Here is a 23,672-nt window from a genome sequence, read left to right as displayed (position 1 = left end):
CCAGGGGAGTGTTATTACATAATATAAAAGCCAGTCGTGTTCCAGTATGCAAATGCAGGCCATGTGAGAGCAGGGTGTGTAGGGTTAGGGATGTTTTCAATTTGGATGCTAATAGTAACATTGAGTGGGAGTTAATGGGAAAAAGAATCTACAAGCTTTAATGAGTGGGGAATGTCTAGGTGCTTCTGAAATGTCAAAAATCTGTCAAAAGACTTTGTACACTTTAGTACTTGTACTTTTAATTTACTCACGATTAGCAATTGAGTTAAAACGCTAAACAAGTGTTTCATCAAATCCCTAAATCTTTGTATTCGAAGACCTATTCAAGTCACATTTCTCAGTTCATTTATATTTATTTCTTACTCGGATTTTCTCGTTCTACAGGATTTAAATTTCTGAACTCGCTCCTTTAAAATCGGACGAAAAGTGTTTTGAAGACGGAGCGTTCGAAACAAATTTTCACTGCCAGCGTATAGTCTTCAAAAAGTATCAAAGAATCTGTGTACTGATATAGAATCAGGTCTATATTTCGTGGTATTGCGTCATGTGAAAAACCCTCTTTGAATCTCAGTTGTTTTTGCGAGTTTGGTCTGTGTGCTCGGCTGGTTTACATCAGAGGTGCCTCGTGGTTGTGTGCTAGTGACTGGAAGGTTGTGTTCAAATCCGAGGACTCGTAAAGCCAAGCCCCTAACGAGACATGGCGTGATACCAGCTTTATTTTCCAATACTGATAATAATTTAACTTTGAGTATCAGCCAATACTGATACCCATCTGATATTGTTTTCTTTAAAAACTACTAAGCTTTAAATGTTTGGGTCCCCCCCCCCCCCCCCCCCCCATTAGAGCACTTCACAGTAAAAGTGTTGCGAACACAAAAATCACTTACATTGTAAATCTAATAAAGTATCATAAAATCAGTCCTAACACAAGGAAAAAAATAGACTATATGTGAACGTTTTACACATTCCAGTTTTTGCCGTTTATTACGATCTGATATCTTATATGTTTCCTCCGATATTCGACCCACCATTTTTTTAAATTTTTTTTTTCATTTTTCCTGGTATCAGTCTGATACGGATACTGGGGAACTGAATCAGCTTTATGGTTGGACTGTATAAAAGCATCCACCAAATGATTAAATATAAAAGAGATGTATTATAGCAGGAGCTTAATTATGCTAGCTTCCAGCCATATTAGACCACAGAAGTGCCTCTCAACTGTAGTCAACATTTATTCATATTTATTTTAAAATATTTGTTACAAGAACCTGCTAAGGGCCAGGAGTGGGTTGTGTAATGGTGTTCAGTTCGTTATTTTGTCCAGTAGATGGCGCCAAACACAGGCACTAATTCAACGCCTCAAATGTCTAAGAGGGAGAGAGAGGACTTCAGAACATGCTGAACATGGACATTATCCAAGAGTATACTAGAGTACTTTAGAATAATACGTCACCATACTATGTGGTAAAAATGTATACTGTGTACACTAGTGTACTATACACAGTATGGTGTACTATTTAGTGTAGTGACGCTGTTTGCTACAGTGCTATGCTTTATATATATATATATATATATATATATATATATATATATATATTATATATATAGTGTGTGTGTGCGCGCGCGTGCGCTCTGATTAAGCGCGTGTCTCAGCACGATCCTGTGAGAAATGGGTTCTCTCGGTTCTATTAAAAAAAACTACCACCTCTATAAAAAGCTCTCCTCTGCACCGGGAGCTCTGCAGAGGGGGTTGGGCGCTTTTCCCAGTTCATTAATATTCATACAAGGGGAGGGGATTGTGTATGGGGAGGTATGGCGTATAAACCACGCCCCCTCCGTTGGATTCAGCCTATAGAATCCAGTGGCATTTTTTGAATGCAGGCCAAAAATCTAATATGGGAAGGAAACAGGACTGGGTGGGATTTAAGGATTTACAAATTCTATATTCACATATAATCGTAACAATATATTTTTACAATTTGTTTAAAACACCCTACGGACACATATATTTCTTGTACAGAACTTCATGTCATCAGCAAATGTTTTGCAGGCATATCACTAAAAGAGCATTAATATTTTAGTACTGTGGTATAATTGTAGTTATTATGAAAAAGCTTTACACTGGTTAATGTAAAAGTAATTGTGTAGGTGTGTGTATATACTATAAAGATTACAATGTAAAAAAAAAAATACAAAAAAACTAAATATAATACAAATACAACAAATACAAAAAGAACATAATGTGATTAAACCTCTTAACCCCCCCCCCCCTTTTAAATAATTATTTTTAAGAATAACATCTAAAGTAATTTGCATCTAATGAAATTCAGCATATTAAATGTCATCCAGTACAACAGAATGATCAAATTACAGCAATTTAGCTAGACTACTTGAATAACATGGACAAAACAATGCTGTAATAATCACGCACCACCAGAAAAATCTTGATATTTTACTTAATTTTTTAAATTTTTGGCTGTTTGTCTGTAAAACATGAAATTTCCGTTTTTTTTTTTTTTTTTTAAAGTCTACTCAGTTTCCCCCCCCCCCCCTTTATACATTTTATTGTATTTATATTTTTAAGGCTATAATCTTTATTTATTTACTTACTTATTTATTTACATTTTTAACATTGTACCAGGATGATGCTGAAAATGTGTTGCCTTTGCCGGGTTTTACCCACAAATGCATAAAAAAGAAGAAGAAGAAGAAGAAATCTCACCACCCACAATCTCACGGTTGATTATTTTCCTAGCACAGCACACCTTGTCATGTTTGATGTCTTACTTTTTAAAGCATGAGATTTGAAACACAGCCCACTGCAGGTCAGCATCCTGTTCAGTGTTCCAGTTAGGGCACGTGTATGTGTATTAGAGCACAGTCCAAATTCTCTCTCAGCTGCAGTGTTGCCATGGATACGCTGACCTCACAGCGGGATGGGAGATCATGGAGATTTGCCCAGAGATTAGCACTGAATGTTAGATTACAGTAGCACGAAGGAGTTATATATGCTTCTGTTTATGTAAAGCAGTAGTTTCTGTTTCATGACCATTTTACACACAAAATAATAATAATAATAATTAGTGCTAACTGTGCTGGCGTGTGTGAAAAGTGTGTGACCTACTTCAAAGTCATGATGCTCTCTCTGCAGCTTGTGCAGCATGTGACTGCGGTCGCCTGGCTTCAAATGCTGATTCCATGATTGGACTACCATTTGTGTCTCACTGATATTACAATTATAAATATGTGTGTAAAGTAATGGTAAAAAAAACAAACAAACAGTGTTTTGCTTATACATGCTTACTTTTTAAAGAACATGCTATTTTTTAACTCGTGTAAGATCACATCCTTTTCCATGAGTGGTCCATTATAGGTTCTACATTTCCTTTCACACTCACTCAATCCTATTACCTGGACACGTTCAACCCCTATGAAACATTTGGAATATTCCACAAGTCACATGTTCAAGAGGAAGTCTCATGCATCACCTCAATGTCTGGATGATCATAGGAAGAAGAAACTTCATGTTTTTCATGTTTATGTGATAGTGTGAAATTGTTGATGAGATGTTGACCTCATTCAAGAGCAAAGAAATTTGTGCTAAAAAAAAAAAAAAAGTAAACCTCATTCAAATATTTTTCTCAGTATTAAATAACCTATACATTTTCTAGCTGATCTATGTCGAATGCTGCAAGATATGGGTAATCTGTGCCTTGAATATTCAGTTTATGCCATCAAATGACATGTTTAATGATTCTTTCTCTAACAGTTTTCTGCTTTTTAAAAAATGGCTTGGCTTGAAAGGATTGAAAGGGTGTTTTTTGTTGTTGTTGTTTCTTCTTTTGTCAAACTGTTTCCAAATGAAATGAATAGGAAAGATGTCTGTGCAGCATAACAGGTTAGTTTCAGGTGACTTTTGTAGGCCACACCGTTCATTACTGCACTGGGTGTATCCCAAATGTCTAAAGTAACAGTTCATTCCAACAAGTTATACTAACAAGTTCTTACAGGAACCTGTTATTTGAGGGGGTGTAAATAGATGCATCACCAAAAAAAAAAAAAAAACCAACAACACAAAAACCTCCAAGCTCCTGATTAGCAAAATGCTATTTGAGACATTCCTCAGAGAGCATACAGGAGCCAGCCATCTCATAGCCTGAGAGCTAATCAGGTAATTACCAGCTAAAGCAAAACTGGAGGAACAATTATGATAGAAGCGTGAGCTCTACCTATATGGTACAGATAACGAAGACTCCATTTACACCCAGCCGTTTCATGCATCTTGTATCTGATCTTAGAAATTTGTGACCACCAAACCTGATTTGTTTGCAATGTGGACACTCAGTTTACAAATCCAGTTTAATAAATGGATCAAATTCGCCCTTCTGTGTAAACAAAGCTCGTTTTGATGTTTTAATAAGAATACTAGCTTGTGATCGGATTTGTCTATGATGCACACGACATGTCACTGTATCTTTAGACGTCGGGTTATGAGCTATCATTTTGCATTGTTTTGGTGCCACTCCTTGATCAGTTAGCAGCTGCAGCACGTCCTGCTAGCTTTTCCAGGTTGAGGTTCCTCCCCTGGAGATGAATTGATAAACTGGTGCAACACACAGTCAGAATGGATTTAATTAACCTGCTTCTTTTTTATGGCAGTCTCATTATATAGTCAAAGGGGATTTAGATAGGCTGCCCTAGTTTGCTTAGTGATGCTCCTTTTACTTTCATTCCTTCTTTCCATGTTATTCAAATGATCTCTGTTTATCTACACAAGACTAACTGGGGGTCATGTACCTCCAGGGAAGTGCTTTTTAGTTGTCTTTTAGTGCATGCTAAAAGTTTGAAGTCATGCATTTAAGAAAAGTCTTGGAGTAGTGCACTATATTTGGCTGTCTGTAGAGAAAGACTGGCTCAAGGGTGAATTCATGGGAAAGTACACTAACTTTTTCTTTCTTTTTCTTTTTTTGTTCTGTCCTGGTGTTCTGCTTTCTCGCACTGTTTCCAGCTGCCTCAGGGCACACTCGCGCCTTTGTCTGCAGCTGGAAGAACAGGAATGCTAACTGGAATGTGGTGTGTGTAAACTTTGGCAAGCACTTCACACCTAGCTAGGAAATTTGATACCTGACTCTTTGTGCTGGCTCCATGTGTTAAGTTACTGTATCTACAGTAATGTCATTCATCATGTTTTAGTTGCATTATGCACCTAAACAAAAATTCTTTCTAATAAAATGCTTTAAAAAAAAATTTAAAAAAATAAAAAAGTTTTTTACACTTTGTGGCTGAAACACAAAATCAAATTTCTCTGTTTTCTCAAAAGTCAGAGACATGCTAAGCTTGCTAGCTAGCTAACATAGCTAATGTTATTAATGAACAAAATCATAGTTGTCATGGTAACATTACATTTCGTCGGCTGTTAAAGAAATCGCTGAAAATATAGAGGTCTAAAGCTAGACTCACTCATGATGACCTGTGGCAGAACTTGGGCTAGTTTACTAGCATGTAACTAGCCAGCTAACTATTTGGTATTGCAGGAGGTAATAGGGATGCTACCTAAAAGCATATTCATGTTTATTCATAAATCCTGCCATTTGTACTAAGGTTAAAAGTGCACTGAGGTTTATTTTCTTTGGCATTATTAAACAATGTATTATTCACCATAAATTATTTTAACATACGTTCAGAGATACACACACAAAAAACAAGCTTCTTTGTGATTAAGTAATGAAGAAAGGTAACACAACAACAAATCTTATTCTGGCCTATTTCTGTTATGTTAGTGAAAGAATAGTTTAGGTCACACTATTGAAAATTATTTCTGTGCACTATTTCTGCCCAGTCACCTTTAGGTTGGATTTCAAATGACCCCGTACAGTAAGGAACTAAGCTTTTCAGGTTATCATGTCTGTGCAGAGAGGCAGTGAGTGCTTCCTGTTTTCATTGTGTGTGAGGAAACAGACGCCACGTCCCGGCCAGCACTGCGTCGGCCTCTGGGCACGTGGCCTCTGTGAAACGCCGATAGAAGCTGCTCGATTAACTGAAACGTCTCCGCTGTCATTCACTGTTGCCAGATTGGAAGTGTTCCCATATGACAATGGTACTTTTAATGATGGGTGGATTGTGGAAAAAGCTTTGGATTGTAGTACAAGTGTCATTAATTATTATACAATATTTCACAAATCATATTGTTATCTCATTTTTGCTTTGTACTCTACTTTTGTGTGTCAGTTAAGAAACGAATCGTAGGTAGGTGGCATTTTTCGTCAGTGCTTATGCCCAGGTCCGTCCCATTTGGAAGGCGGCATAAAACATATGTCGGTCAAAGTCCCTTGAAATGGACCGATTTGGTGGCATAGAAGGGAAATCCAATAAACAAGAGTTCAATATAAGTGTGTTGTTGTTTTTTGAACTCCAATGTGATGATACTGTAAACTGCAAAAAAATATCGGGGAATTACTATAGAAATATATCAAAGTGGTGGTTTTAATAGCAGCTGTGAAATTTAACAGTAAATTAAATGAAATCTGAAGTTAATACTGTTTTCATTTTGCAGACTTTTCACAGAAACGTTGACAGGGGAATTTGTATTATCGCCCAGTAAACACACCTGTCGTTTGGCTGCACTGACCTGTGACAGGGTGCTTCTTTCTATTCCACCTGAGAAGTTCCAAAATGGATGAAGCGCAAATCTTAGCATGTGCTAGCACAAGATTTGTTATAATCCTTCCTAACCTAGCTGTGACGCTGAATTAAATATTATAATTGTTGTTTCATTTACTTTCATTTCATTTGCTGTTTGAGGCCAGTGAGTTAGCTAGCTTGCCAGTAATCGGCTTGCAAAACGATAAACTCCTAAAACTTTGTTTATATGTAGAATTTAGTATTGTTATATTACGTTACAGAAGCTGAATTGCATTACAAATGTGTCATTGTTCTTAACACAGTATCCACAGCTAACAAAACATTTTAGATGCTGCAAGTCATAGTGTGACTATGACTTGGGCGTGTTTATAATGAATTCAGTGAAGCGTAAACAATCTGGCAACCCTTCAGCCGGCTAGCACGTGGCGACGTTTGTGTCTTCAGACAATGTCTTCCATACGCCTAACAAAATAGTCTCCCGCAACTTTCATGAAACCGAGCCGAAGGCCTAAGCTTCTGCTGGCCACATTAAATGAAATAGAAAACTAGAACTGTGCTGAAGCGGAGGTTTTGGTGGAATTTGATATATTTCAATTTATTACATGTCATAAAGGTGTTATGAGAACCAAAGTGTGTATAGGCATGCAATATGATTAAGGCATGAATGTCCTTTTATATAGTCACTATAGTAAGTACACTGGTATAAATGTATCTATTGCACATGTCCGTACTATGTTATTCGTAGAAGCCTTTGGCCTTCAGTGTCTTGCCTCCCTTCTGTTCTCTGTTGGCCAGTTTTGGGAGTGTTTATCAGGTTTACTCCCACTAATTACTTTCTGTCTGGCACAGATGGTGAGCACTGAAGGTCTCTTGGGTCTCCTGATTACCCAATCACCCTCCTGTGAGGGCGTTCAAGAGTTTGGGGGAGCATAGCACGGAATAGTCCGCTCATAGAGATTCATTTCCTCCTGAAACACCAGAGTCAACTGTCTCATTGACCTCTTTGTTCAGTAGACCTCTATGGACGTTTGACTCATCAACACCTCTCCATTGCATTCAGTTCTGTAATTTCTGTAATGCGGCTCTCACGTATAATAAAAAGTTCAGTTTTTTCTATGTTAATATTCGTGTAAGCTTTATTAACCAATGACTTTGTTTATTGAACTTAGGGCTCGTAAATATAAGGCGGTTGCCCAGATCGGAGGCTACACATTGGTATGATTTTAATCACACTGTGTTAATGAACTATAAGGTCTCCTTGTCGTCTTGCTGCCCATTAATTATAATGCATATTTAATGAGTGGATCAGCAGGGTCCTCTTGCACTCGACCCACACGCTCCCAGGGGCATCAAGTTACAATCAAAGGGGGAAGGGCGCTTTTAGGGAGACCAAAGCCAACCAGGAAAGGCTACTCGTAAAGACTTTTTCCTCCTTTTTTCTTTAAACGTTGTCTCCACCTAAATTATTTACAAAACTTGTATTCATTTTTAAACGTTTATGATGACAGTCATATAGTAGCTTTTGCATGTTGTTTGATTTGTGCAAAAGTATAAAGAATTGGTTTTCCCTTTCCAACCACATTGTTAAAGACAAAATCAGCAATGAAACATGCATAGCGTTTGCATCTGACTTAATGCACTTTTGTGGCAAATGCAAACTGTTATCTTAAAGCTACATATTTATTTATTCGACTTAAACGCTATCCACGGACATGCATGTTTGAAAAAAATTAAATCAGGCAATGCAGGCAAACTTTTCAGATCTTGGCCCTCCCATGGCGTTCAGAGTCTGCTCCTCCCCTCTGCCTTTATCTTCATGCTTTGGTCCACCTCCTTCCATCCACCGTAACCCCCCACCTCACCACTCCACACCACACCACACCCGACACAAGCAACCCCATTTATGGTATAAGACATGTAGGCTTGGGGGGATGGGACTGACAAGGAGTTTGCCGCCCTCATTAAAGAAACATTTACTAATTTAATGATCATGTTACATTTCTGAGCGTGTGTAAGAAAGAGTAGTACTATACCTTTGATGGATGAATAGAAACAGAGACTGCATTTCATCACCCTGCACTTTTAACAGGTCTATTTTCATCCATGATAATGGCGCTTAGACTATTCCAATCTATTATTATAATGTGGTCTGAGTTGACACGTGGAGCACAGAAAAGATAATGTATAATGAGATTAAAGGAGAAGGAATAGGTCATACTGGTGTAACTAAGCTCGCTGGGATGTGACCGTGTGCACTTGTACAGGCTACAGTCCTTGTCTTATATTAACAGGTGGATATTTATTTGAACCTTTGATCTGGTTCAGGAAGGACAAAGATGTGGACAGTAGTATTCCCAAAGGACATGTATACAGTAGTAGGTGATATGCATGACAACGAACATGTCGTTTTCTAATGACCTAACAAATGACTTGTTGAATGATGTGTACTAGTTTACAAGCAATATTACTAGTTTATGGCTTATACTCTTTATATGTAACATAAAGTCAGTATACTTAGGTGTGCACACTTTCAAACTGGAATGGTCAAATTTGCTGTGCATCGTCGTCTTTGAACATGGGAAATTTCAGCTATACACATTTACATTCAAATTTCCACCGAGAACATATCAGCAAAGGTCTGTTTTGGGGTTTACGGTTTCATTGTCTTATCTTGCATTTGTTCTGATTAGCCCGGTGCATGCATTGGTTAGACAGGTGATCTATAGACAAATATTTATATAATGATCGGATGCTCCGCTCCCCCCTCCTTCCACATAAATGCAAGGTGCTGACAGTTCTAATAGTTAATCCACAGCTCATGTAAATATTAAATAAGAATTTGAATGAAATCAATGGTTATAGACTACACAAATGGTGTTACAAAACAAAACATGGTGCATTATATTTCTTTGAAAGACATAAGGGATATACATATGTGACTTCAGTATGCAGATCAGAAGAAGTCACAAATAGTTTAATTTCACTTCAAACATTATGCAAATATTATGAGGAGATATTGTAACAAATGTACACCTTGACATGTATGAACGGTGTACATAGCCTAGGTCTACTGCCCTACCATATATATATATATATATATATATATATATATATATATATATGTGTGTGTGTGTGTGTGTGTGTGTGTGTGTGTGTGTGTGTGTGTGTGTGTCCTGCATGATTATTGCATATCTTGCATTTTGTGTGTAATTGTGTTGTAGTGCAGTACTTTATTGTCTTGCATCTTATTGCACTGTGTGAAATGCACTATAAACCTGCATTGTGCACTTGTTTTGATGCACTTGTGTTGTGTAGCTGGTGTAAGAACCCTGCTGCTGAACCCATAAAGAAACGTAGTTTCGTTGCATGCTGTTATGTCCTTGAATTAAAGATTCGATACCGTGCACGACATTCACGCTTTGCCGGTGAGATCCGCGATCCAGACCGACTCCCGTCCCCGCGTTTTCGCTTTCGCCCGCCATTGTTGGCTCGGGTTTCATTTCCCCGTCCTCTCCGCGTGCTCGTGTCGCGCCGCCATTTTGTGTCGCGCGCCAAGTCTCCTCGTGAGTCCTGTCATGGCGCCTTTGTTCCGTAGCGGCAACACAAACAATAAGTGCACACCTAAATCACATACGCTATAACACTACTTTTCCTCAGAAAACATGAATGACAAACATCCAAACTTTCGTATAGCACGTAAATGCTGATATAATGACCTCTCGGTGTGAGGCGCCGTGTCGAAAACCGGTGAAGGAGTAAAAAAATAAAGATGGTGGAAATGGTGAAGTCCCTCTCAACAAACTAGTTCCTAGTTTGTCACGTTTTCCGTGTCAGTAAGTGTTTAGTGTAAATTTAACGATTTCAAAATCCCAGAAAGGTCATCAGCAAGGTTGTAGAGATGTATTTAAACTGCAAAGCATAAAATAATAATAATAATAATAATAATAATAATAATAATAATAATAATAATAACGGCCTTTAAATGTAAGGACTTTCGGTTAAAGCTACATGCCTGAGCTTTATCTCATTATTAGTCAGGATTAGCTGAGCTTCTACTGTTCATTCAGACACCAGAAACGACTGGGAAAAATATTCAAAACATCTTTAAAATGATTAACAAATAAAATGGGGATTGTTTTAACATTATGTGATCATCATGGAATAACCCTACAAATGATGTCTTCTCTGATATGGCCTAGTGCTTTTATTATGTACCTGGTTTTCTGTTCTCTAATGAAATGTTATTAGCTCAGTATACAGCTACATAGCCTATTTTTTGATTGAATACCATTTGATTGAAGTCCCTGTGTTACTTATTCAACTGAAAAAGAAAATGGAGCTATAAATATGAGACTTTTGACCACGGTGTATATAGTTTTCTCTATAAAATATCAGCATATCTAGTTGTTTTTAATGGTTAGCTAGGTTAATTATTTCTTCAGACACCGCAAAGCCATTGAAAACTCCTTCAAAATGTCCAAAATGTGGTGATATAAACATTACTTGCTGTCATTTTGGTATCACAATAGCCGTGTGGTACCAAGACATATGTCTAAGCTCAATATTCAGCACAGCTTGCCTTAAACATGGATTGCTTCTCTAATGAAGTCAATAAAAGTGTTTTAAAAAGGTAATATTTTATACCCAACTTATTGTAACGAAGCCAGAAACCCAACATGTAGCTACACAGCCTGTTTTTTTGGCTGAATATCAAAGTCTCAAAGTTATGAACTCTGCTGGCAAGCTGTATTTAAGATCTTAAAATATTTGACCTTGGTACACTTTTCTCTAAACGGATCTGCTTTGTCTAGTTGGGCTATAACTATTCATTCAGGCACTAAAAGCTATTGAGCCTGTCAATTTTAAACATCAAAAGAACCTAGATTAACTTTATTTACCTAGTGTATCGCTGGTTTTTACAAGCTTTGTTAGTTTAATATGGCATTGGCCATGACCATGCACTTGGATTTGCTTCTCTAATGAAGTAAAAGTGTTAATATTAACCAAGATACTCAAGGTACTGTAAAGAAACATTAAGCTCTGTGTATATGGCCTGTTTCTGGCTGAGTTCCAATTGGCACCATACTGTTTAAATGCACTGTATGGCCTCTGCATTTTCTGTAGTGAATCATATAGACCGCCAGTTTGGACATGGATTTACTTTAAAGTTCAGAATCACGGTTCTCCATAATAGGCAATAATAAGAAAAAGAAGTCCTCAGCAGTAAATTACTTTTGTTTTTGGTTGAATCCCAAATGGCTTCATAGGAAGTGGACGATGCATTTAATTCTATGGCTTATAGTGCATTTTCTGTCCAATGGGCCACCATTTAGGATTGAGAATTTGACTAAGGCCCCTGCTGGGATGGGCAGTAGTTACTGAATGTGGCTGAGATGGCTATCTTTGTGTCTTTGGTTGTGAATTTGCCTCACACACATACATGACAATAGCATGGGAAGAGCTATCAGGCCAACAGGTCTTTACACCTCTTTCACTTTGCATATCAGTGTATTTAAATGAGAAACCCAGGACCACATGCTAGGATAATTACTTTAGTGATCTTTGCTGTCTTCAGGAGTGTGTAGATGAATATTCAAAAGAAAACAATGTACGGGATTTAAGGGGTTTAAGTCATAAACTTAGTCCTATGTGAGAACTTTAATCTAGAGTGAGTGCATATACTCAAATATTTATTGTATTATAATGCACATTTATTGGAGCAGTAGTTTTTGTTCTGCAGTTGTTACATTATTTGCACTATGTGAAGTACTGTGCCTGCCATTTTTCTTATTTATTGCAACATATAACATGGTAAAAAAAAAAAAAAAAAAAAAAAAAGAAAAAAAGGACTTGATTTAAGTTTAAACCAAAAGAGCCTCAAGGTCACGCACATGCTTACAAAACTGTGCATGCATTTGTTAACAAGATGATGCAAATTATTATTATCTTTGATTGAAAATTGTAAAACTGAAGGCCTCTATTACCCTTAGCCTCCTTTACTCTTAGTCGTTGCGTGTGATACCATAAAGATGACACTAGATGGTAGTAAATATCTTTAGATCATTTATGCAATTCAAAAAAATAGAGGCTGGTAGTAGATTTTGTTATTTTAGCCATATCCAATGTTTTGAAGCACATGACAGATACAAAACTCAAAACTGGTCAAATTAAAGACTGTATGTAAATGTGAATATTAATTGATGCTACATTTATGGGAGCATTACATGTTAATTTTGCATACATGCATACTAAATGGTGCATGCTTACTCACTATATGTATATTTAGTAACACGTCTACTGCTTACTAATCAATAATACAAATAAACCAACATCTCAATTGTTTGATACATAATCCAGTTATACAGAATTACTGAGATTAAATGAGTACCCCAACAATACAGTATGCAGAATCTAAGTTTTTAAGAGTTTAAACAAATTGTTAAACTTTACAGAGGTAAATGCATTTCATATTCTGATCATTAGCTATACATACATACAGTTAAGCATATGCAGTTTCTGACCATAAAAAGTCCCTTGTGTGTTAGCCAGTGTTACCACAAGAGGGCGCTACAGTGCAGAGAAAGACACAATCTGGACCCATGTCTTGTTAGCGTTTGACTTTTTGAGAGTAATTCCCATAGCAGTTTTATGATTTTATGCAGTTTTATGATTAAGTTTGCAGTTTCAGAAGCAGCAGATATGCATGTAGTTTTACTCTCAGATGCTCAACAAAATGCATATTGGCTTCAGTATAATTTGCAACAAAGCAATATACTATTTCTTTTTGAAATGTCCTGTTATTACTTCAGTCAACATGGAGGCATACAGTCAATAAAGAACACAAATATCCAGTGCATTAATGGTACATATGCCAAAATACCATGCGTATAAATAACAAATAATGGATCTTGTTCAAGTGCACTTGACAAAATAAATGATATTTGTTCGTACAGATAGTTTTTCCAGATGTAATCTCCAACATAATACAATATACAGGGGATTACGGAACCAGATGTTGTATAAAGTCAAGCAGGGGCTGTTTCTGTGCTGCTGTAGGCATGGCAAATGATGTTGTAATTTGCTGCCAAACTTCTTCATTAATTTGCCAAATGTAGAGGTTTTGACTGCATATGAATGATGACTCGGATATAATATACTTTCATCAGTCTTTAGATTATGAATTTAATTGTGCTACTGAGACTATCATCATTTTCAAAAAAAAATTCTTCAAAGTGATCTCAGTTGGAAAAAAAAAAAGGACAGGATCTGCATTTTTAACTGTAAACATAAACGAACTGCTAAGGTGAAAGTCCAACTGGTCTTTTGAATTCTTTCCAGAAGCTCTGATTGCTCTGCACTGACCTGGTGAAATTCCACTAGAGCAAATGTGACCAAAAAATGACAATGCAGTTGTTGCTTTGTTTTTTTTCTTCTTCTTCTTTTCCCCCCTCTCTCTTTCTAACAGTCTCTATAGCTGCCATATGTTAACTCTCACTCATGATTAATTCACTGAAACCTTTCACTTGTCTGTTTCACTTGTTTTTCTTCACACATGCTGAAATTTTGCACATGACCTTTCACAACTGGTGAGAATCAACAGCTGAAATATAAATATACAGCCGACACCTATGTGCGGGACCCAATCGACAGTATTATTTGAACCAGTGTTGTTTTGGAGAGACCTGCTACAGGCTCCTTACTAAGTAAAGATATAATTAATATTTAATCGGATAGGAGAGACTCCGGTCATGTGGTACATGAGAAAGACACCTGGCCTTGTGTTGTGACCTGACTGTCTGGGTTTATGTGTGCGCACGTGGGTTTAGTGGCATGCAGCTATAAATACTATTGCCTCTGCTAGCTCAGTGGTTAAAGTTCTGTTATAGTGAGCAGATGGTTGTACGTTCAAATCCCAATACTTTCAAAACTCCAAGCTTTATTAGATTCTTCATAAAAGCAACCACCAAATGAAAAATCATCTAATATACAATATAATCATTATTATCTGTCAAATCTGCACTTTCTTATTGTCACTCAATGATATACCACCTCCTGATGATGATCAGGGAGCACATCTGCATTAGCTTCAGGAGAAACAATCTGCACTGACCTGACTCTGAGGTCGGTATGTTAATGAGCATTGGTTTGTTGATCAACTCGAGGCTACACGTCCAGCCACAATGGTGCATTTAATCTGACGCACATGGAACAAAGCCAGCGCTTGTCCACAGAGTGCATCTCTACTAGTCACTGACTATCCATGCTTTATATCACAGTTAATGAACCAATACATAGGACTTACAGTAGTGATCTTGTTCTTAATAGTTTGACAATGAAAATATGCACTGCGAGAGATTTACGACTCTCCTGGCCAGAGAGTGAGAGACAAAATAAGCCCCTGAAAAGACAACATTTATTTAGGATAAAAGTATTCAAGAACTCATGAGGTTTTATACTGTTAATCTCTTAGGCGTGTGATTGTAAAGAAACCTGCAAGTTGAGATAATATGTTTTTGTGTATTAGCATTGAATTGTGTTGATCTATTCATTATTGTGTTCTAGTTGTGTCTGAAGGTTTTGCGTTCAACACAACATCTTAACCATGATTTTGGATATATCAGTGTTAAACTGCTGAAAAAAAAAAAAAGCTCGTTTGAAAGCTTCTTCATGCTGTACCTAAAAGTCTGTGCAAGTATAGGTCGTTGTGCTTGTGTGGTCAGCCAGTAAAGGGGAGGTGGAGCAGAAGAGTAAAAAAAAAAAAGAAGGAGGGAAAAGGATTAGCGCATTTAGACTAATGCAGGTAGATTGGGGGTTGGGGAATGAGGCTAGATCAAATAGAAGGGACAGGAAGTCTCCACAGGGGTCTGAATGTCTGCAGTCAGGGACGTGTTTTTATTTTTAAAAAAAGCAACAGTTCAGGACAAGTTGTTGAAATCTATTAGAAAACGTGTTATTTGTTGGGACAATGAAGTAGCCTCGTCATGGTTAGACATGGAGAATACTGTATCTCTAAATTTATTTCCAGAATATTCTCGTAAAAAACTGAATTTTTCTGAACTAGCAGTAACAAGAAACTTCCCACATGTAATAATGACTTAAATTGATGTTCATGTGCAAATGTTAGGACAAGAAATCATATTTACAGCAATCCCTATAAGTTATAAAGGCATCAGGACTAAGTGCCAATTAGTTGACTGTTAGCTGCAATAGAGTAAAGTTAAATAAAGCAGTATTTATGTGTCATTTCTTATATTCTTTAAGGTTTCTTTTCTAAGAAGTTTTAATTAAAATCCAAATCTCTAACGTTAGCATTTGGGATACACCCTAAACAAGCTTGACTAATGAATATAATGGTTCAGTCCTGAGGTTTGTAACCATCGCTGAAGCCATAAAACCATGTCTACATTTAAAGTTCTGCCAAATGGAGCTTTCTACTGTAGCAGCCTGTACTGTCATTACTGCATTATCTTACCTTAGGGTAGCACATTCATGCTCTGTGCACACAAATCAAATATAAATCTGGTATCATTTTTGTTTATGAGCTTTGTGTAATGTCGTATTCACACATGTGCTGTATGAAAGAGATGAATTCAGTTAGTTAATTAAAAAGGCATGGCATGTCAAACTGCTGTAAAAGTGTATTGTATTTGCACGTGTATATAACATTATCCGTGCTTGTCTGCAGGAGTGTACAGCCGGCGATAGCACATGGTCCTTTAAATATTAAGGTCCGAGTAACTGGAAGGTTCTGAGCTCAAATCTCAGGGCTGTCAGAGAGACACCGCTGAGCGGAATACTGAACTGCTCGGCTCTGCACTTTGATTAAATTCTGCCTCACTTGAAAGTCTGTTCAGATAAAAGCACTTTGTCACATTGAATTCTGTTTCGTAAATGTGTCATTTCTGATCATTTCCAATCATGATGGTTAGTCTCCGTCACAGATGCTCCGCCCACGTTTGATATCTGTTGTACACTTTTCTGGCCATAATCTTCAGGATCTTTTTGCGCTTCTGTATATAATATCACAGGTTTACTGAGTGTCAATCAAATTGCCTCTTTCTGTGAAAGTAGGCGTGTCTTAGCCATTTTTATTGTCGAAACACACCAGACTCTCTAGCGAACCTTTGAAGCGATGAAATATACTCAGTTTACATTTGAACATGCCATTATGTCACTGATTACCCTGATCGCCATCATATGTTCCCTTTCACTACAAATGTCCCCAGTCATACCTATAATGCACCTGAGCGCCATCTAGGCACAAGAGGGAGTAAATACAGCATTATATTTTTTATATATGTACTGCACCTAAGGCATGAAATGTACTATGTTAATTTACTCAAGCCATCACAGTACAGCAGTTAGTAAGTACATAAATGACACAATCCATGGAAACCTTTCCTATCCAAATTTTACATGAACCATTTGTAAATAAAAAGTTAACAACAATTATATATTTTTTAAAATTTACTGAAGTTAAACCAAGTTGTCTTTAAAATGGCATTAGGATCAGCACAAGCTGACCAAGAGATTAAACAGTGAACAAAAACACTTTAATAAGTGATATAGTATCTAATCACTAATATCTAAATTAAAAAGGAAATAACATGAATATACCTTAAAAGATTTGATACTCTAATGGTAACGTAATACCCCGAAACTGAAGCACATTCTAAAATCTACAATAGAAGACATCACTTTATGGCTTTAAGGCTGTGTCTGTATAAATATTTAGGTTGTTAAAATATGTTGGAAAATAGGCTGCTTATAGCATGTATCATGTTAAATATTGGATTTTATGGAATACATATTTATGGAATACAGGGAAAAGTGTTTGGATCGTAAATGATAAAATCATATCTTCGGGACAAAAGTTTTTGTGCAAAGCCTTAAATCTGAACCGTATAATTTCCCCTGATTATATTTCTTACCGCCGCAGATAAAATGAACAAGTGTGAAATATGTGAGGAGGTCCTGTTTATTTATTATATGTCATCTGCTTTTTCTTAATGAAACCTGGAATTCCTTTCCAGCATATAGGTCTACTCTTTCTGCATCAGTCACGCTGAAGTGTATAGATACATGTGCACAAAAACAGCTGCTTGTGATATGAATTAATGTGTGTAATATTGTCTGGGCTTGCACAGAGCATAACTCAGATTCTGGGGAGAGGAAAAAAAAAAACCCCCGTTGGAACTGATTTGAGACGATCTAAAGTTTCAGAGCCGTCTGTGGTGGTTGAGTTTACGTTACATGTATCTGCCTGACACACTTTATCCAAAGTCTCACAAACCCAACATAATCAGCGTTATCATTTTAATAAGCCTGATTTATCGGTCTCTTGATTCGAATAGGTTTAATCCAAACCTCAGTAACTCAAAAGCAAGCTGTAAATAATGTCAGTGTGTTCCATTGGTGGACATTTCATGAATAAGTATAATAATAATAATAATAATATTATCGTACACATTTAAATAACGAGCATAATATTCAAATAGTTGGATAAGGACGATAAATAAATCTGTACTGCGTATTGACAGATATCCTGAATTCAAGTGAAAGACAAATTCAAGTGATGTTTCTCTTCATTAAATTGTTTTGAAACAAATATAAGATTACTGAGCATATTTCTAGATATTTTACTCATTCCAATCTTGAAAGTCTTATTCTAAAAAATTCTATTTTATTTATTTCTAGAAATAAGAAAACACGTGCAGCAAGGGAGTCGTGTAATTTATTTTACACTGGAAGTGAAAACTTTGCTGCTCATTCCAATCTTAGAAAGTAAATGCTTCATCTAGCACCTTTAAAGGTTCTTTGGTTTGTCTACCTGTAAAGGTTCTATGTAGACCCCAATAACAGAGAGGAAGAGAGCCAGGATTATTATTAAAAGCACAGGAAGCTCTTATCTATGAATACAGTTAATGAAACTATATATTATAAATATACAATATACTGAAAGCACACCCACTTACTATAAAGTGTCAACATTTCTTTGTCCCTCCATCTCTCACTCCCTTTCATTGCACCAAGAGCATCATGCCTAATTTAGGACTCTCTTGCAGTGACGACAGGAAGCCTTGGGTTGTGCTGTGCTCAATTAGAATTTCTCCCTCCAAATCCTTGCGTTCAGTTCCAGTGCATGCCATTTGTAGTCATTCATACCTGGTTGTAAGCATTCCTCTGAATTTCATAAAGCAGGCCACAGATACAGCCTGAGATCATGTTGTTCTACTGTATCATCGCACAGATCCTACACACAGACAGAGATGAGTTTACACATGGATAGCAAATCCCAACACAGCTAAATTATGTATATGTCATCTGTCATCGGCATTGCAAACACAGAGCGTGGATGACTCCGCTCATCCTACAGACTGCTTCTGGACGAGCTTCTCACAACGTGCTCTACGAGACATAACAATGCGTCCTTATTTTCCCCGGGGCTTTCCCTTTATTAAATATACGCCAGGGAGCATGTGACCAACATTCTATTACAGTAAATCACAAATATCCTTCCACTGAAAAATATTCACTAATAAACTGATTTTAGAATAACTAAGAAATGAAATATTTGTCCAGGGAGGTAGATTAACGACTTTTCATACCACAGCAGCGTGCTCTCGATTCCATTTGGGTCATTAGGTGTTGATTAATTTTCTATAACAGCAGCTCTGACAATAGTGCAGCTTCAAATCACAGGTTTATATTAATGCGCTCGTATATGGTTTCTATAGTAACGGCTTGCACAAGGACCATTTATGCAGATCTTTATACAGTATAAACAGATTTTCAAATCTGTGTAATTGTTGATATGGTGACATTTCCTGTAAGGAGATGTTTATTTAACATTTATGGAAGGAGTCTCCAGTGTTCAGCACTTTGTAACAGTCAGAGGTAAAGCTGGAACTTCAAGTTAGTTTTCAGGCACAGGAAAGTCTTCAGGATAGAGAAGTTTACACTTTCTATTTGTTTTTTTTTAAACGTGATACACTCTGTATTTTTGGCTTATTATCTTCAAGAGACGGCAAAAAAGTAGCTGGTGCTGGTGTCGAAAATGTAACTGAGAACAGGAACTAGCTTGTTTTACTGACGTTACACCATATTAAAAGTAACTAGGGTTGAGGTTTAAATAAAAACAAGCAAACAAAAAGTCATATTTGGCCAACTGTAGTGATATAAGAGGAAGAAAACACTTTGGACAGGGTGTTACTGGATAATAATCCACTTTCTGTTGGGTTGTATCACATCACTTAAAAATATACGCCTTTGCTGGGAAACTAAATTAATATATAATCAAGTTAATATATAGTGACATGTATATAACATGAATACATATAATAAACATAGGAAACCCCAAACATCAGATTCATATAAACACATTAAACTACTATAATTTCCATATGACTTCTACAGACTATTGTGCGATTGTTTGTAAATTAACCAAGACAGCCTCATGTTTCATTCTTTTTTTTATGAACCACTTATTTTGAAAAATATTTTCCATCTGTACATAATAGTTTTCTTTTCTTCACCCAGCACTGGTTAGTCATGATTAGGAAGTATTTGCTCTAGTGTGCACTTTCCACTAGAGGGAACACAATCTATATTATATGCATGCCGATACTGTAGGGGTTAAAGGAAAGGGAGAAAAAACAACAACAATGTAATTATTATGTAAATGTAATTATTTTTGTTCTTTTCCCAGCAGGCAGTGCTAGCTGGTCTCATGATGTACATGATGATGATGATGATGAATAATTAATATTCTTACAGACATATCTGACATGATATTCATGTAGTCTATATATATATATGCATCTCCTTCAGAGGATAAACCTGTACTGGATGCTTGGACATGGCACCATAAAGTCATTAGAATCATCAGAATCAGATATTTTTATTCCGCACAGAAACAAGTTCAGAGGGTTGAGGAGGACCTGATCAACTCATTCACTGTCACATCTTCAGTAATCTGGGCTCCAATCCCAATCCATGTCTACGACTCTTGCGTTTTCCACTTTTGCCACCAAACACAAACAATCAGAAGTGAGAAAGTTATAGGTGTCCAATCTGATCCTTAAAGTGAATGGGAAGTTTTCACTCCAGCCAATCAGGAGCCCCACCTGTTTCCACCTGTTTAAACAATTCATCCTGGCCTTCAATCAGATACTTGGCTGGTATGAAAACCTGCAGAAACGCTGACCTTTCGCAGATAAGACTGGACAACCCTGGTGTAGGCATTACAAAAATATAATGTAATCAATTTTTCCATTTCAAATATGAAGGTATTAAAAGAACACATTCTCTGTGATGATTCATTCAATTCCATCGAAACTCAGCGTAGTGACTTTTTACATCCTAAAATCGAAAGTGAGATGGTATTACTACCTTAAAACATCTTAGTTATGGAATTCCTGGATGTGCTATGATAAAAACATCTATTCTGAACAAAAAAAAACAGCTCTTCTTTTCTTGGTGAACGCTAACACGTGCTTCGTCCAAGATATGTGAAGCCAGCCAACTGCTTTTTTTTTTTCTTCTAATGGCTGGTCAAGCTGTGTCACAGGGCACCGTAACACACTCAGAATAAAAGTGCTATCTACCCTCTTCTTCATACATCATCACAAAATTGTATCATTTTACTTAATATTAGCATATTGTGTAATTCGAGTAGTGTTGCGTCGCTGATAATCGTACATAATTATGGTTAATAACAAGTTCGCACAATATTTTTTATTATTGTTTCTTTATTATTTATTTTTTTTTGGTGTTTCATGTACCATGTAATAAAAGATATGTTTATCCAGAATCTGGTGGTTTACAGAAGCAGCTATTTGATCATGAAGTCTTCCAAAACCCTCCAGGCTGTGAGTAGAGTCTTGCATAAAAAGCAGTGCTTGTTGCCCTCCACGTCTCCATCTCACCTCCTCTAGCAGGTCCACGCATGCACAAACCCTCTCTGGCTACTCATGAGGAAGTGTTTCTGTGTGTATCTGCTGTGTACAGCGACCCACACGCTTCCCTCCGGCCAGATCAGAGGGTGCCGGGGAAAATGTAGAGCTTTGTGTAGTGTTTGGGTCTCGTGTTAAGGGTGTAAAGCTCTCCACATGGCACGATTCTATAAAGAAACTGTCTTTTTTTTTTTCTTTTCATAGTGACGAAATGAAACTAAAAAGGACTGATTTAGAAAAAAGAAAGAAAAAAAACACACAGCTACTGCAATACACGTTTGGGACTCACATTCCTTAAATCAGCCTGTCCTTGTCATGACCTCTTAACGCTTTTTCGCCTTAAAACTTCCTCTGCAGCTTTATAGTGAGGCAGACGATGTAAATAGTCGACTTTTAAAAACCGAACATCGGGAGCGAATGATTAAAATGTCATTACTACACCACCTAACACCATCATTACTACAACACAACACAACACCACACCACAACTATGAGCCCAATGAGCAATCTGTTCTCCCAGCAAAACTAGAGATTTGTGTTCATAACTTCATGACAGGCTAGGTTTTTCGATTTAATACCAGCACAATTATAACATTTATTTAAAAAAAAAAAATATATATATATATATATATATATATATATATATATATATATATATATATATATATATATATATATATATATATATATATATTCCACACTATACATTACTATGCAAAGCAACAAGATTCAGCAATGACGATGTTTGCGAACCGAGGCTTCAACCACATAACTCACACCAACTCATAAACACATAACATAAATGTAATATTTTAATAAACCAAGTATCGTCCCTCAGAGAAGAAACAAAGAAGCATTTGTCAGCATACAAACTTAAAACTAGTCTAGATTATGAGTGCATTATATATCACGTTTATCGTTTTGCTCTAAAAAAAAAAAAAAAAAAGATCTTGATTGGACTTACAAAGCACAACATATGCAGATACATGAGTGAAAGGACAGGGTTTTAATGAAGCAGTCTATTAAAAAAAATTTTTTTAAAGGTTGCGTAACAGTCATTACCAAATCCTCATGTGCCATGTCTGCTTTAAATTGGCAAATCGATGCACTATTATCTAAATAAGATGACCATGCAGTTAACACACTGAAGATTGTGGCTTTCAGTAAAGACATTGACTCACCTTATTAATCCATACATCCATACATCCATTTTCTGTACCGCTTATCCTTACTACCTGGAGCCTATCCCAGGGGGACATCCTGGACGGGGTGCCAGTCCATCACAGGGCACTAACCTAATTAATGTGACCAAATTTTTAAAAAAAAATCAAAGAAAGTGCGGACAGCTGGTGCAAAGTAATCAACAAAAATGCATCTGTTCCATGGGTTTAATAATAGGATCTGCATGGATGTGATCATAAACTGTGTGTAACCCCCCCCCCCCCAACCCCCCAACCCCCCGCCGCCACCATTTTTTTTCTCTAAACAACATTGATTTCATTTTGTTGTAAAGGTGTTAGAGCATTTGATTTGGATTTGCTCATGGCTTTTCTAGGGATTTGTTATTGGTCCCGCAGAACTAATTAACACACAACGCACCACATGTATAGAATGCAACACTGCAGCTATTTATCACTGAAGTTAAATTCTCTACACTTAAACTTGTCAGGTATAAATTGTCCTTCTTGTTTTTAACCCTGACATAGTTTGTTTCCTGATAGGGCAGTCTAAAACTTTCCTCTTCATTTCTTCAAGTGCATTCTAAAGAAGATTAAAAATGTATTTCATTGCTTAAACCAGCTAAGACAGTAGTTTAAGGGTTAAAAGACTACCGTATCTTCAGAAAAAGTATGTTGAAACTGGGACGTGTTTTATTGTAGATCTAATTTTGTCTATAGTCCATTTAATTGGTTGAATTGTTTAACTGGCAGGAGAATTATTTGTGTGCTAATGTGAAAATTAATAAACAAAATCGATATAAAACAAAAGGAAAAACTTTATATTCCTTTTTTTTTGTTGCCATGTATAGACGGTCATGTATTATCATTTGGGAAAAAAAAATCCAAATGGAAATCC

The sequence above is a fragment of the Ictalurus punctatus genome, chromosome 20 (assembly GCF_001660625.3).
Source record: "Ictalurus punctatus breed USDA103 chromosome 20, Coco_2.0, whole genome shotgun sequence".
Classification (NCBI taxonomy): Eukaryota; Metazoa; Chordata; class Actinopteri; order Siluriformes; family Ictaluridae; genus Ictalurus; species Ictalurus punctatus.
This window is presented reverse-complemented; position numbering follows the sequence as displayed.